The sequence below is a fragment of the Triturus cristatus genome, chromosome 8 (genome assembly GCF_964204655.1).
Source record: "Triturus cristatus chromosome 8, aTriCri1.1, whole genome shotgun sequence".
In the NCBI taxonomy this organism is placed as follows: Eukaryota; Metazoa; Chordata; class Amphibia; order Caudata; family Salamandridae; genus Triturus; species Triturus cristatus.
The window spans coordinates 849,078,660-849,092,415 of NC_140591.1; positions in this window are offsets into that span (position 1 = coordinate 849,078,660).

Sequence of the window (13,756 nt, forward strand, 5' to 3'; positions counted from 1 at the left end):
ACATCCCAACTGAACGTGATGGTCTTTTTAGCTGCTAAAGAGGTAAGAGGGAAGAAAACAATTACAATTTAATCTCATTACAGTGTAACCAATTCGGCTAAACAATAACTACCTGATAACTAATATTGAGTTTAGTAAGGTTTAATTATAAATTCAAAAATAAGTTAATATAAATCAGTCTTAGCATCATTGTATAGAAATATAGGACTAATATAATAAGTCCAAATCTCCTAAAGAGATTTACCCTATATAAAAAAACATGCTACAAATTCAGTTATGGCAATGCATATGATTAGGTGAAAGAATTGAAAGCTAAATTGCATAAGTTGATTTTCAATAGCAAGCATGAGCATTCTATCTTTCCCTACACAACCTTTAAAGGGAAAACACTAAACTATGAAGCATTGAATAAGAATGGATAAGAGAAAGGTGTCAGCTGTCAGAGTCTTCAGTAGAAGAAACTCAAATTAAGGGTCATGTAGCATAAAGCCACACAATGCAGAAGAAGACCTGAAGTCCTAAGATGTCTCTTTGTCCATCTCCAAGTTACAGCATAAGATATTAGTTGCATCCATGATAAATCATGTGATCAGCTCCAGTAACTTTCCACAATTCCAGCACAAATTGTCTACTGGCACCACCTTTCCCATATCGATAAGTTGCTACTTTGTTCTTCTTTGGCCATTCTTCTCCTTCTCCATGAGAACTCGCCTACTTTCTATTTATTTATTTATAGGTTTTATATAGCACTAACTAGACACAAAGGTATCAGAGTGCTTTACATGAAATGCAAGACCATTCGATTAAAGTACATGCATATATAGAGACAAAGAGAATTTTTATGTAGTTAAGGTGGTTACAATATGCGGATATTAGAGCAGCAAGAGTTAATAGGGTAAATAACATAGTAGACAGCTGAAACAATAAATCAACTGACCGTCGCAATGGTTCTAGTCACAATGAGTGTGAGCTATAGGAACACAGCTCAGTTAGCATGCGTGTTAAAGTATTTGTAGAGGAAAAGGTGTTTCAGGTCCCGTTTGAAGCAGGAAAAGGAGGGGTTGGGGCAGAGATCTCCAGGGAGTAAGTTCCATATCCTAGATGCATTTCCGGGAAAATTAGCGTTGCCTGGGTGGATTTCTTTTTTCAGTTTGGGAGGAATGAAAAGAAGTGAGTTGGAGCTTCCGAGAGTTCTGAATCTTCCTGCTTTCTATAGTTTGTTATCTACATAGTTGGAGTTATGTGTTTGAAGGGATTTGTGGGTGATACAAGCAGTCTTGTAAATACATCTTCCTTTGATGGGAAACCAATTGAGGATCTTGAGGGCCGGCATGATGTGTTCAAACCATTTAAACTCTGTTAAGAGCCGGGCCTCTGTGTTGGAAACTGTTCTCAGGGGAGCAATGTGAATTTTCGGCATTTCTGTGAAGATGATGTTCCCATGATCGAGTTTTGAGAGGATTAGAGATTGAACTACCATCTTAAAATCATCAGGGGGAATAAATGCTTTGATTTTCTTGAGGTGTTTTAGTGTGTAAATCACTCCTTTGGCTGACTTTTTGATGTGGTTCTTCATTGACATGTTTTTGTCCTAGTTGATGCCTAAGGACTTTATGGAGTTCAACAGTGTGAAAGAGCAAACTAGGGCATTCAAGTTCTTAAGATAGTCTTAGGATGCGTAGAGGGTTATTTTTATGGGAGAAAAGTAGTACTTCAGTTTTGTTGGGGATCAACTTTAACTGGTTGGTGTCAAGCCACGTTTGTATCTTGATTACTGTGGTGTTCAGATGTAGGATGTCACTGGGTGATTTGATTTTGTAGCAGAGTTGAGTGTCATCAGCATATAAGTGATATTTGAAACCTGCTTTGTTCAAGATGACAGTAAGGGTTCCATGAAGAGATTGAAAAGGATTGGAAGAGAATTGAGCCTTGGGTTACATCAAGAGTAACTAGTGTAGGTTTTGAGAGACAGTTGATGATTTTAATTTGTTGCGAGCAAGATTGCAGGTAACCATCTTAGGACCGTGCCAATGATACCAGTGCGGTTCTTGAGTGTCTTGAGTAATGCAGGGTGAGCTACGGTATCAAAAGCCAAAGTTAAGTCAAATAGGCTACGTAGGCATGCGCCATCTTCATCTAAGGATCTGATCCTAGATATTGAGCATAGCAGTTTCTGTGTTACAGCCTTTCCTGAATCCTGATTGGAAGGTGTCATGGAGGTTGAATTTGTCTGCATGTTAGTTAAGTTTTTGTAGGACACACTTCTCCATTGTTTTGGCTATGGACAGGAGGTTGGAGATAGGTGTGATGTTACTGAGGTCATTGGGGTCAACCCCTAGATTTTTTGAGTATGGGTGTGATTTGTCCTACTTGGAGGGAGTCAGATACACAGCCTGAGGAGTGAGATGTATTTATGTTTTTTTGTCCAAAACGGGGCAATGATATGGTTGAGGTTTTGTACTATTGTGGATGTGAGGGGTTCAAAGGGGCATATCAACAACAACCGGCGATAATTATCGCAAAGCGCACTTAGCGCTTGGATAATTATCGTCGGCTAGCATTAATTTTTATCGCTGAGATAGCGTGCTATTAGCAACGCTTATCTCAATAGCGATAAAAATCTACATGCTAACAGGCTAACGTGAGATTATCGCTGGAAACCCAGCGACAATCACACGTTACCTTGTTGATAGGGACAGGCAAACTTAGCCATGATATCCTCCTTCCATAGATATCATGGCTAAGTCTGAAAATTGCGGTACAAAAGGGGGTGGTGATGGACGGAGCATCAGAACCAATCAAACACTCACACCCAGTCAACAGATCTGGGTTTGATCCATCACCGTTCTTTAGCCCACTCTGCCACCCAGTTCAGACATGGCCATATGCAAATCAGTCTGACCCTGTGCCTCATGGGAACAGTCCAGCCCGAACTGCCAAGCCATGCCTTCCCTGGAATGGAAACAAGCTTCCTAGGACCGGTTTCTGGCATTTCAGCCGTCTTCAGCCAGGCTTGCTTGAATCCAGTGGCAAAGTGAGCAAGGGACTCACGTCTGAGCATACCCTGCCAACTTATGGCGAACAAAGCGGTACAAAAGGGGGTGGTGATGGACGGAGCATCAGAACCAATCAAACACTCACACCCAGTCAACAGAACTGGATTTGATCCATCACCGTTCTTTAGCCCACTCTGCCACCCAGTTCAGACATGGCCATATGCAAATCAGTCTGACCCTGTGCCTCATGGGAACAGTCCAGCCCGAACTGCCAAGCCATGCCTTCCCTGGAATGGAAACAAGCTTCCTAGGACCGGTTTCTGGCATTTCAGCCGTCTTCAGCCAGGCTTGCTTGAATCCAGTGGCAAAGTGAGCAAGGGACTCACGTCTGAGCATACCCTGCCAACTTATGGCGAACAAAGCGGTACAAAAGGGGGTGGTGATGGACGGAGCATCAGAACCAATCAAACACTCACATCCAGTCAACAGATCTGGGTTTGATCCATCACCGTTCTTTAGCCCACTCTGCCACCCAGTTCAGACATGGCCATATGCAAATCAGTCTGACCCTGTGCCTCATGGAAACAGTCCAGCCCGAACTGCCAAGCCATGCCTTCCCTGGAATGGAAACAAGCTTCCTAGGACCGGTTTCTGGCATTTCAGCTGTCTTCAGCCAGGCTTGCTTGAATCCAGTGGCAAAGTGAGCAAGGGACTCACGTCTGAGCATACCCTGCCAACTTATGGCGAACAAAGCGGTACAAAACGGGGTGGTGATGGACGGAGCATCAGAACCAATCAAACACTCACACCCAGTCAACAGATCTGGGTTTGATCCATCACCGTTCTTTAGCCCACTCTGCCACCCAGTTCAGACATGGCCATATGCAAATCAGTCTGACCCTGTGCCTCATGGGAACAGTCCAGCCCGAACTACCAAGCCATGCCTTCCCTGGAATGGAAACAAGCTTCCTAGGACCGGTTTCTGGCATTTCAGCCGTCTTCAGCCAGGCTTGCTTGAATCCAGTGGCAAAGTGAGCAAGGGACTCACGTCTGAGCATACCCTGCCAACTTATGGCGAACAAAGCGGTACAAAAGGGGGTGGTGATGGACGGAGCATCAGAACCAATCAAACACTCACACCCAGTCAACAGATCTGGGTTTGATCCATCACCGTTCTTTAGCCCACTCTGCCACCCAGTTCAGACATGGCCATATGCAAATCAGTCTGACCCTGTGCCTCATGGGAACAGTCCAGCCCGAACTGCCAAGCCATGCCTTCCCTGGAATGGAAACAAGCTTCCTTGGACCGGTTTCTGTCATTTCAGCCGTCTTCAGCCAGGCTTGCTTGAATCCAGTGGCAAAGTGAGCAAGGGACTCACGTCTGAGCATACCCTGCCAACTTATGGCGAACAAAGCGGTACAAAAGGGGGTGGTGATGGACGGAGCATCAGAACCAATCAAACACTCACACCCAGTCAACAGATCTGGGTTTGATCCATCACCGTTCTTTAGCCCACTCTGCCACCCAGTTCAGACGTGGCCATATGCAAATCAGTCTGACCCTGTGCCTCATGGGAACAGTCCAGCCCGAACTGCCAAGCCATGCCTTCCCTGGAATGGAAACAAGCTTCCTAGGACCGGTTTCTGGCATTTCAGCCGTCTTCAGCCAGGCTTGCTTGAATCCAGTGGCAAAGTGAGCAAGAGACTCATGTCTGAGCATACCCTGCCAACTTATGGCGAACAAAGCGGTACAAAAGGGGGTGGTGATGGACGGAGCATCAGAACCAATCAAACACTCACACCCAGTCAACAGATCTGGGTTTGATCCATCACCGTTCTTTAGCCCACTCTGCCACCCAGTTCAGACATGGCCATATCCAAATCAGTCTGACCCTGTGCCTCATGGGAACAGTCCAGCCCGAACTGCCAAGCCATGCCTTCCCTGGAATGGAAACAAGCTTCCTAGGACCGGTTTCTGGCATTTCAGCCGTCTTCAGCCAGGCTTGCTTGAATCCAGTGGCAAAGTGAGCAAGGGACTCACGTCTGAGCATACCCTGCCAACTTATGGCGAACAAAGCGGTACAAAAGGGGGTGGTGATGGACGGAGCATCAGAACCAATCAAACACTCACACCCAGTCAACAGATCTGGGTTTGATCCATCACCGTTCTTTAGCCCACTCTGCCACCCAGTTCAGACATGGCCATATGCAAATCAGTCTGACCCTGTGCCTCATGGGAACAGTCCAGCCCGAACTGCCAAGCCATGCCTTCCCTGGAATGGAAACAAGCTTCCTAGGACCGGTTTCTGGCATTTCAGCCGTCTTCAGCCAGGCTTGCTTGAATCCAGTGGCAAAGTGAGCAAGGGACTCACGTCTGAGCATACCCTGCCAACTTATGGCGAACAAAGCGGTACAAAAGGGGGTGGTGATGGACGGAGCATCAGAACCAATCAAACACTCACACCCAGTCAACAGATCTGGGTTTGATCCATCACCGTTCTTTAGCCCACTCTGCCACCCAGTTCAGACATGGCCATATGCAAATCAGTCTGACCCTGTGCCTCATGGGAACAGTCCAGCCCGAACTGCCAAGCCATGCCTTCCCTGGAATGGAAACAAGCTTCCTAGGACCGTTTTCTGGCATTTCAGCCGTCTTCAGCCAGGCTTGCTTGAATCCAGTGGCAAAGTGAACAAGGGACTCACGTCTGAGCATACCCTGCCAACTTATGGCGAACAAAGCGGTACAAAAGGGGGTGGTGATGGACGGAGCATCAGAACCAATCAAACACTCACACCCAGTCAACAGAACTGGGTTTGATCCATCACCGTTCTTTAGCCCACTCTGCCACCCAGTTCAGACATGGCCATATGCAAATCAGTCTGACCCTGTGCCTCATGGGAACAGTCCAGCCCGAACTGCCAAGCCATGCCTTCCCTGGAATGGAAACAAGCTTCCTAGGACCGGTTTCTGGCATTTCAGCCGTCTTCAGCCAGGCTTGCTTGAATCCAGTGGCAAAGTGAGCAAGGGACTCACGTCTGAGCATACCCTGCCAACTTATGGCGAACAAAGCGGTACAAAAGGGGGTGGTGATGGACGGAGCATCAGAACCAATCAAACACTCACACCCAGTCAACAGATCTGGGTTTGATCCATCACCGTTCTTTAGCCCACTCTGCCACCCAGTTCAGACATGGCCATATGCAAATCAGTCTGACCCTGTGCCTCATGGAAACAGTCCAGCCCGAACTGCCAAGCCATGCCTTCCCTGGAATGGAAACAAGCTTCCTAGGACCGGTTTCTGGCATTTCAGCTGTCTTCAGCCAGGCTTGCTTGAATCCAGTGGCAAAGTGAGCAAGGGACTCACGTCTGAGCATACCCTGCCAACTTATGGCGAACAAAGCGGTACAAAACGGGGTGGTGATGGACGGAGCATCAGAACCAATCAAACACTCACACCCAGTCAACAGATCTGGGTTTGATCCATCACCGTTCTTTAGCCCACTCTGCCACCCAGTTCAGACATGGCCATATGCAAATCAGTCTGACCCTGTGCCTCATGGGAACAGTCCAGCCCGAACCACCAAGCCATGCCTTCCCTGGAATGGAAACAAGCTTCCTAGGACCGGTTTCTGGCATTTCAGCCGTCTTCAGCCAGGCTTGCTTGAATCCAGTGGCAAAGTGAGCAAGGGACTCACGTCTGAGCATACCCTGCCAACTTATGGCGAACAAAGCGGTACAAAAGGGGGTGGTGATGGACGGAGCATCAGAACCAATCAAACACTCACACCCAGTCAACAGATCTGGGTTTGATCCATCACCGTTCTTTAGCCCACTCTGCCACCCAGTTCAGACATGGCCATATGCAAATCAGTCTGACCCTGTGCCTCATGGGAACAGTCCAGCCCGAACTAACAAGCCATGCCTTCCCTGGAATGGAAACAAGCTTCCTTGGACCGGTTTCTGGCATTTCAGCCGTCTTCAGCCAGGCTTGCTTGAATCCAGTGGCAAAGTGAGCAAGGGACTCACGTCTGAGCATACCCTGCCAACTTATGGCGAACAAAGCGGTACAAAAGGGGGTGGTGATGGACGGAGCATCAGAACCAATCAAACACTCACACCCAGTCAACAGATCTGGGTTTGATCCATCACCGTTCTTTAGCCCACTCTGCCACCCAGTTCAGACATGGCCATATGCAAATCAGTCTGACCCTGTGCCTCATGGGAACAGTCCAGCCCGAACTGCCAAGCCATGCCTTCCCTGGAATGGAAACAAGCTTCCTAGGACCGGTTTCTGGCATTTCAGCCGTCTTCAGCCAGGCTTGCTTGAATCCAGTGGCAAAGTGAGCAAGGGACTCACGTCTGAGCATACCCTGCCAACTTATGGTAAACAAAGCGGTACAAAAGGGGGTGGTGATGGACGGAGCATCAGAACCAATCAAACACTCACACCCAGTCAACAGATCTGGGTTTGATCCATCACCGTTCTTTAGCCCACTCTGCCACCCAGTTCAGACATGGCCATATGCAAATCAGTCTGACCCTGTGCCTCATGGGAACAGTCCAGCCCGAACTGCCAAGCCATGCCTTCCCTGGAATGGAAACAAGCTTCCTAGGACCGGTTTCTGGCATTTCAGCCGTCTTCAGCCAGGCTTGCTTGAATCCAGTGGCAAAGTGAGCAAGGGACTCACGTCTGAGCATACCCTGCCAACTTATGGCGAACAAAGCGGTACAAAAGGGGGTGGTGATGGACGGAGCATCAGAACCAATCAAACACTCACACCCAGTCAACAGATCTGGGTTTGATCCATCACCGTTCTTTAGCCCACTCTGCCACCCAGTTCAGACATGGCCATATGCAAATCAGTCTGACCCTGTGCCTCATGGGAACAGTCCAGCCCGAACTGCCAAGCCATGCCTTCCCTGGAATGGAAACAAGCTTCCTAGGACCGGTTTCTGGCATTTCAGCCGTCTTCAGCCAGGCTTGCTTGAATCCAGTGGCAAAGTGAGCAAGGGACTCACGTCTGAGCATACCCTGCCAACTTATGGCGAACAAAGCGGTACAAAAGGGGGTGGTGATGGACGGAGCATCAGAACCAATCAAACACTCACACCCAGTCAACAGATCTGGGTTTGATCCATCACCGTTCTTTAGCCCACTCTGCCACCCAGTTCAGACATGGCCATATGCAAATCAGTCTGACCCTGTGCCTCATGGGAACAGTCCAGCCCGAACTGCCAAGCCATGCCTTCCCTGGAATGGAAACAAGCTTCCTAGGACCGGTTTCTGGCATTTCAGCCGTCTTCAGCCCGGCTTGCTTGAATCCAGTGGCAAAATGAGCAAGGGACTCACGTCTGAGCATACCCTGCCAACTTATGGCGAACAAAGCGGTACAAAAGGGGGTGGTGATGGACGGAGCATCAGAACCAATCAAACACTCACACCCAGTCAACAGATCTGGGTTTGATCCATCACCGTTCTTTAGCCCACTCTGCCACCCAGTTCAGACATGGCCATATGCAAATCAGTCTGACCCTGTGCCTCATGGGAACAGTCCAGCCCGAACTGCCAAGCCATGCCTTCCCTGGAATGGAAACAAGCTTCCTAGGACCGGTTTCTGGCATTTCAGCCGTCTTCAGCCAGGCTTGCTTGAATCCAGTGGCAAAGTGAGCAAGGGACTCACGTCTGAGCATACCCTGCCAACTTATGGCGAACAAAGCGGTACAAAAGGGGGTGGTGATGGACGAAGCATCAGAACCAATCAAACACTCACACCCAGTCAACAGATCTGGGTTTGATCCATCACCGTTCTTTAGCCCACTCTGCCACCCAGTTCAGACATGGCCATATGCAAATCAGTCTGACCCTGTGCCTCATGGGAACAGTCCAGCCCGAACTGCCAAGCCATGCCTTCCCTGGAATGGAAACAAGCTTCCTAGGACCGTTTTCTGGCATTTCAGCCGTCTTCAGCCAGGCTTGCTTGAATCCAGTGGCAAAGTGAGCAAGGGACTCACGTCTGAGCATACCCTGCCAACTTATGGCGAACAAAGCGGTACAAAAGGGGGTGGTGATGGACGGAGCATCAGAACCAATCAAACACTCACACCCAGTCAACAGATCTGGGTTTGATCCATCACCGTTCTTTAGCCCACTCTGCCACCCAGTTCAGACATGGCCATATGCAAATCAGTCTGACCCTGTGCCTCATGGGAACAGTCCAGCCCGAACTACCAAGCCATGCCTTCCCTGGAATGGAAACAAGCTTCCTAGGACCGGTTTCTGGCATTTCAGCCGTCTTCAGCCAGGCTTGCTTGAATCCAGTGGCAAAGTGAGCAAGGGACTCACGTCTGAGCATACCCTGCCAACTTATGGCGAACAAAGCGGTACAAAAGGGGGTGGTGATGGACGGAGCATCAGAACCAATCAAACACTCACACCCAGTCAACAGACCTGGGTTTGATCCATCACCGTTCTTTAGCCCACTCTGCCACCCAGTTCAGACATGGCCATATGCAAATCAGTCTGACCCTGTGCCTCATGGGAACAGTCCAGCCCGAACTGCCAAGCCATGCCTTCCCTGGAATGGAAACAAGCTTCCTAGGACCGGTTTCTGGCATTTCAGCCGTCTTCAGCCAGGCTTGCTTGAATCCAGTGGCAAAGTGAGCAAGGGACTCACGTCTGAGCATACCCTGCCAACTTATGGCGAACAAAGCGGTACAAAAGGGGGTGGTGATGGACGGAGCATCAGAACCAATCAAACACTCACACCCAGTCAACAGATCTGGGTTTGATCCATCACCGTTCTTTAGCCCACTCTGCCACCCAGTTCAGACATGGCCATATGCAAATCAGTCTGACCCTGTGCCTCATGGGAACAGTCCAGCCCGAACTGCCAAGCCATGCCTTCCCTGGAATGGAAACAAGCTTCCTAGGACCGGTTTCTGGCATTTCAGCCGTCTTCAGCCAGGCTTGCTTGAATCCAGTGGCAAAATGAGCAAGGGACTCACGTCTGAGCATACCCTGCCAACTTATGGCGAACAAAGCGGTACAAAAGGGGGTGGTGATGGACGGAGCATCAGAACCAATCAAACACTCACACCCAGTCAACAGATCTGGGTTTGATCCATCACCGTTCTTTAGCCCACTAAGCCACCCAGTTCAGACATGGCCATATGCAAATCAGTCTGACCCTGTGCCTCATGGGAACAGTCCAGCCCGAACTGCCAAGCCATGCCTTCCCTGGAATGGAAACAAGCTTCCTAGGACCGGTTTCTGGCATTTCAGCCGTCTTCAGCCAGGCTTGCTTGAATCCAGTGGCAAAGTGAGCAAGGGACTCACGTCTGAGCATACCCTGCCAACTTATGGCGAACAAAGCGGTACAAAAGGGGGTGGTGATGGACGGAGCATCAGAACCAATCAAACACTCACACCCAGTCAACAGATCTGGGTTTGATCCATCACCGTTCTTTAGCCCACTCTGCCACCCAGTTCAGACATGGCCATATGCAAATCAGTCTGACCCTGTGCCTCATGGGAACAGTCCAGCCCGAACTGCCAAGCCATGCCTTCCCTGGAATGGAAACAAGCTTCCTAGGACCGGTTTCTGGCATTTCAGCCGTCTTCAGCCAGGCTTGCTTGAATCCAGTGGCAAAGTGAGCAAGGGACTCACGTCTGAGCATACCCTGCCAACTTATGGCGAACAAAGCGGTACAAAAGGGGGTGGTGATGGACGGAGCATCAGAACCAATCAAACACTCACACCCAGTCAACAGATCTGGGTTTGATCCATCACCGTTCTTTAGCCCACTCTGCCACCCAGTTCAGACATGGCCATATGCAAATCAGTCTGACCCTGTGCCTCATGGAAACAGTCCAGCCCGAACTGCCAAGCCATGCCTTCCCTGGAATGGAAACAAGCTTCCTAGGACCGGTTTCTGGCATTTCAGCTGTCTTCAGCCAGGCTTGCTTGAATCCAGTGGCAAAGTGAGCAAGGGACTCACGTCTGAGCATACCCTGCCAACTTATGGCGAACAAAGCGGTACAAAACGGGGTGGTGATGGACGGAGCATCAGAACCAATCAAACACTCACACCCAGTCAACAGATCTGGGTTTGATCCATCACCGTTCTTTAGCCCACTCTGCCACCCAGTTCAGACATGGCCATATGCAAATCAGTCTGACCCTGTGCCTCATGGGAACAGTCCAGCCCGAACCACCAAGCCATGCCTTCCCTGGAATGGAAACAAGCTTCCTAGGACCGGTTTCTGGCATTTCAGCCGTCTTCAGCCAGGCTTGCTTGAATCCAGTGGCAAAGTGAGCAAGGGACTCACGTCTGAGCATACCCTGCCAACTTATGGCGAACAAAGCGGTACAAAAGGGGGTGGTGATGGACGGAGCATCAGAACCAATCAAACACTCACACCCAGTCAACAGATCTGGGTTTGATCCATCACCGTTCTTTAGCCCACTCTGCCACCCAGTTCAGACATGGCCATATGCAAATCAGTCTGACCCTGTGCCTCATGGGAACAGTCCAGCCCGAACTAACAAGCCATGCCTTCCCTGGAATGGAAACAAGCTTCCTTGGACCGGTTTCTGGCATTTCAGCCGTCTTCAGCCAGGCTTGCTTGAATCCAGTGGCAAAGTGAGCAAGGGACTCACGTCTGAGCATACCCTGCCAACTTATGGCGAACAAAGCGGTACAAAAGGGGGTGGTGATGGACGGAGCATCAGAACCAATCAAACACTCACACCCAGTCAACAGATCTGGGTTTGATCCATCACCGTTCTTTAGCCCACTCTGCCACCCAGTTCAGACATGGCCATATGCAAATCAGTCTGACCCTGTGCCTCATGGGAACAGTCCAGCCCGAACTGCCAAGCCATGCCTTCCCTGGAATGGAAACAAGCTTCCTAGGACCGGTTTCTGGCATTTCAGCCGTCTTCAGCCAGGCTTGCTTGAATCCAGTGGCAAAGTGAGCAAGGGACTCACGTCTGAGCATACCCTGCCAACTTATGGTAAACAAAGCGGTACAAAAGGGGGTGGTGATGGACGGAGCATCAGAACCAATCAAACACTCACACCCAGTCAACAGATCTGGGTTTGATCCATCACCGTTCTTTAGCCCACTCTGCCACCCAGTTCAGACATGGCCATATGCAAATCAGTCTGACCCTGTGCCTCATGGGAACAGTCCAGCCCGAACTGCCAAGCCATGCCTTCCCTGGAATGGAAACAAGCTTCCTAGGACCGGTTTCTGGCATTTCAGCCGTCTTCAGCCAGGCTTGCTTGAATCCAGTGGCAAAGTGAGCAAGGGACTCACGTCTGAGCATACCCTGCCAACTTATGGCGAACAAAGCGGTACAAAAGGGGGTGGTGATGGACGGAGCATCAGAACCAATCAAACACTCACACCCAGTCAACAGATCTGGGTTTGATCCATCACCGTTCTTTAGCCCACTCTGCCACCCAGTTCAGACATGGCCATATGCAAATCAGTCTGACCCTGTGCCTCATGGGAACAGTCCAGCCCGAACTGCCAAGCCATGCCTTCCCTGGAATGGAAACAAGCTTCCTAGGACCGGTTTCTGGCATTTCAGCCGTCTTCAGCCAGGCTTGCTTGAATCCAGTGGCAAAGTGAGCAAGGGACTCACGTCTGAGCATACCCTGCCAACTTATGGCGAACAAAGCGGTACAAAAGGGGGTGGTGATGGACGGAGCATCAGAACCAATCAAACACTCACACCCAGTCAACAGATCTGGGTTTGATCCATCACCGTTCTTTAGCCCACTCTGCCACCCAGTTCAGACATGGCCATATGCAAATCAGTCTGACCCTGTGCCTCATGGGAACAGTCCAGCCCGAACTGCCAAGCCATGCCTTCCCTGGAATGGAAACAAGCTTCCTAGGACCGGTTTCTGGCATTTCAGCCGTCTTCAGCCCGGCTTGCTTGAATCCAGTGGCAAAATGAGCAAGGGACTCACGTCTGAGCATACCCTGCCAACTTATGGCGAACAAAGCGGTACAAAAGGGGGTGGTGATGGACGGAGCATCAGAACCAATCAAACACTCACACCCAGTCAACAGATCTGGGTTTGATCCATCACCGTTCTTTAGCCCACTCTGCCACCCAGTTCAGACATGGCCATATGCAAATCAGTCTGACCCTGTGCCTCATGGGAACAGTCCAGCCCGAACTGCCAAGCCATGCCTTCCCTGGAATGGAAACAAGCTTCCTAGGACCGGTTTCTGGCATTTCAGCCGTCTTCAGCCAGGCTTGCTTGAATCCAGTGGCAAAGTGAGCAAGGGACTCACGTCTGAGCATACCCTGCCAACTTATGGCGAACAAAGCGGTACAAAAGGGGGTGGTGATGGACGAAGCATCAGAACCAATCAAACACTCACACCCAGTCAACAGATCTGGGTTTGATCCATCACCGTTCTTTAGCCCACTCTGCCACCCAGTTCAGACATGGCCATATGCAAATCAGTCTGACCCTGTGCCTCATGGGAACAGTCCAGCCCGAACTGCCAAGCCATGCCTTCCCTGGAATGGAAACAAGCTTCCTAGGACCGTTTTCTGGCATTTCAGCCGTCTTCAGCCAGGCTTGCTTGAATCCAGTGGCAAAGTGAGCAAGGGACTCACGTCTGAGCATACCCTGCCAACTTATGGCGAACAAAGCGGTACAAAAGGGGGTGGTGATGGACGGAGCATCAGAACCAATCAAACACTCACACCCAGTCAACAGATCTGGGTTT